At 39.4% G+C, this 3,222-nt stretch overlaps 1 non-coding gene across 1 annotated transcript; it reads right to left on the bottom strand.

The window, feature by feature from the left end:
* Positions 1–2,201: 2,201 nt before the first annotated feature.
* On the bottom strand, positions 2,202–2,273 carry Trnah-gug (transfer RNA histidin (anticodon GUG)). The gene has a single exon. It is a non-coding gene; the product is annotated as a tRNA-His (tRNA).
* Positions 2,274–3,222: the final 949 nt, after the last annotated feature.

Raw genomic sequence — 3,222 nt, 5'->3', positions numbered from 1 at the left:
CTTCAATTATGGATATGTAGGATATTGGCGGTAGAACACGATTGCTTCCCAGCGTGTAAAAAGCAATTCCTCCGACGATAAACGAACAAAGATTAGACTAGCCGATTTGCCGTAACAAGGATTCGAACTTAGGTTGTCATGGCCACAATATAGAGTTCTAACCACTAGACGATCACGGCCGAGAGTGGAGCTACGGTGCCCACTTTTCAATTATCTATATCTAAAATACTGGCGGTAGAATGTGGTTATTTTCCCGCGTAAACAAAGCAATTCCTCGAAAACACGAACAGAGTAATTTTTTCAACGAACCAGTTCTCTCCACACTACAAACTGGATTACTACAGACACAAAATCAGAGTCCTAAGAACTTGATCCTCACATCCAATACGACAGTTGTTACGAATGACTTTAAATTATGTATTTATAGAATATTCGCGGTAGAATGAAATTACTTCCGTGCGTCAAAAAGCAATTTCCTGGAGAAATGAAAATCAAAGTAATGTTTATAACCACCAAAACATGGCCGCTCCGTTAGAACCGAAATTACTGTTATTTTAACACCAGGAGTACTCCTCCTCCATCTTGTTTTCCGATTCAATCAGCATCCGATATTCGGCGATATGCATTGCTTCTCAGTATAGTTACTGCTTTCATCTCTTATACAGATCTAACACGCTAACTTGCTTGTTGCAAGATCAGTGGCTGGGTGTCATTTGTTTTCTATTTATTATGAGCTGGAGTGAACTACTGCTATCTCTAGCGGACAAGTATCCATCGCAGAGGATGACCATAAAGAGGTCGAGACCGTACGGTCTGGTGATCTCGTGGCTGGATCATGGTAGGATTCACTCCCCTGCTTGCAATATATATCGGATACAGATTGCATCGAATAACCAGCTACAGGAGGATTTCCCATGGGCTTAAAACAACGGTAACGTCGCTTTCTACGGAACAGCCATGTTGAAGTGGCATTAAACATTGCTTCTCAGTATAGTTACTGCGTTCATCTCTTATAGAGATTTTCTAATTAGCTAAAATCAAAGTAATTTTTCAACAAAGCAACACTTCTCCACACTGCAGAAGCAAATGAAAAGTAATTCTTGGAAAATTCCTTGAATATCGTATTTTGGACATGTCAGAGCTCAATTTTAATCGCGTGTAAAATATTATGACATGCTCTGGGCATGATCTTGTCATAAGAAAATTTACCATCTCAAAACTCTGAAACACGAACGGGACAACGGCGATATTTCTTGATGCAAGAAAATGATAATCCGGTAGTTTGCCCAAAGAAAGGAAACTGATATGTTATTCCATATTAATCTATAGATTTATTTCTGCATGTTCTTGTGGGTGTTTTTTATGAATTTGTAATATGTAATAATAAATTAATCTTTTCTACTTTGGTACAATGCCTAAAATTTTTCTGGGAGAGAGTAAGTCGATTATATCAACTCCAATGCTCAAATGGCACTTATTTTGTCACCCAATAGGATAAAAAGTAAAATAATACTCGGCGAAATTTGAACGTAAAATGGGGAAAATGTCGAAATGTTGCGAAGCACTTTGCCCGGCGAGCTAACGATTCTGCCAGTTCACCAAGAAAAATATTGGTTTCAAATTTTGTCACAAGGGCAACAGGTTCGAGGAAGGGGCTAAGTCAGTTACATCGACCCCAATGATCAACTAGTGCTTATTTTTTTCGACCACAGAAACATGAAAGCCAAAGTCGACCTCGGCGGAAATTGTTCACCAAGAAAATTATTAAGCAGCGGTTGCACTGTTTTGGCCAAGTATGGTAACGATGATTCAGATTGGTTGCAGAGAGTCCTCTAAATCATAGACGAGGTGGAATCCCAGCATGGGATGTATATTCCTCTGCAGCCATTAGTGTGTTTACATGCCGTGAACAGTCAATTACTGCATTGGAATACCTAAAATTGTTTGAGATACGATTACTTCCCAGCGTGAAGAAACAATTTCCTATAGAAAACAAGACCAAAGTCAGTTTTCGACAAAGCTATATTACGGCCCACAATTCAAAAGTGGAGTGATGCTGGCGAGTAGAAGAACGTTGAAATCTAAAATTGTATAAAAAAAGTAATACAAATAACTTCAACAGATATCGCTGACATATCACATCGTACTCGATTAAGAAAATCAATAAAAAATAGATATTATGAAAAATAGCGTAGCTGAAATGCCGTGACCAGGATTCGAACCTGGGTTACCACGGCCACAACGTGGGGTCCTAACCACTAGACGATCACGGCCGAGAGACCAGCTGCTGCATTAGTTTCTTAATTATCTATATCTAGAATATTGGAGATAGAATACGATTATTTCCCAGCCTGAACAAAGCAATTTGTTTCGGACAAAATACAAAATAATTCTTTTTCCACGCAGCAGTTCTGTCCATGCTACAAAAACAAGCAGAAAATAGGTCGTGAAAAACTCAGTGTTTATCATGTTCTGGACAAATCAGAGCTCAAGTTTGAATCACGTGTAGAATATTTTTGCATCCATTGGGTACGAGCTTCTTACAAGAAACTTGCCTTCTCTGATGAATTTTGGGGAACTGTGAAATGGGAATCGCGTTGGAATTGATAGAAACGTAATGTAGATATAAATATTATTTTCAAATATTGCTACAATGCCAGCAATTTCCGGGAAGGAAGTAAGTCGATTGCATTCACCCCACTACTTAACTGGTACTTATTTTATCGACACCCAAAGTATGAAAAAGAGCGTCTATCTCGGCGGAATTAGAGCTCAGTACGCGAAAGACGGACGAAATGCCGCTAAGCACTTTGCTCGGAGTGCTAACCATTCTGCCAGCTTGCAACGACAAACACGAAGAAAACTTTGAAATATAAAATCTTTACATATTAATTTGACATGGATGATTCCTTCTTGTCTTGAGATTCACTGTCAAATGGCTGGGTGGAATTACTCTCTCTCTCTCTCTCTCTCTCTCTTCCTCTCTTTCTCTCTCTTTACTATTTTACTCTTTTACTCGTTTCAGTCATTTGAATACGGCCATGCTGGAGCACCGCCTTTAGTCGAGCAAATCGACCCCAGGACTTATTCTTTGTAAGCCTAGTACTTATTCTATCGGTGTCTTTTGCCGAACCGCTAAATTACGGAGACGTAAACACACCACCATCGGTTTTCAAGCGATGTTGGGGGGACAAACACAGACACACAAACACACACACATGT

Source organism: Octopus bimaculoides, chromosome 1, assembly GCF_001194135.2.
Source record: "Octopus bimaculoides isolate UCB-OBI-ISO-001 chromosome 1, ASM119413v2, whole genome shotgun sequence".
In the NCBI taxonomy this organism is placed as follows: Eukaryota; Metazoa; Mollusca; class Cephalopoda; order Octopoda; family Octopodidae; genus Octopus; species Octopus bimaculoides.
This window is presented reverse-complemented; position numbering and strand designations above follow the sequence as displayed.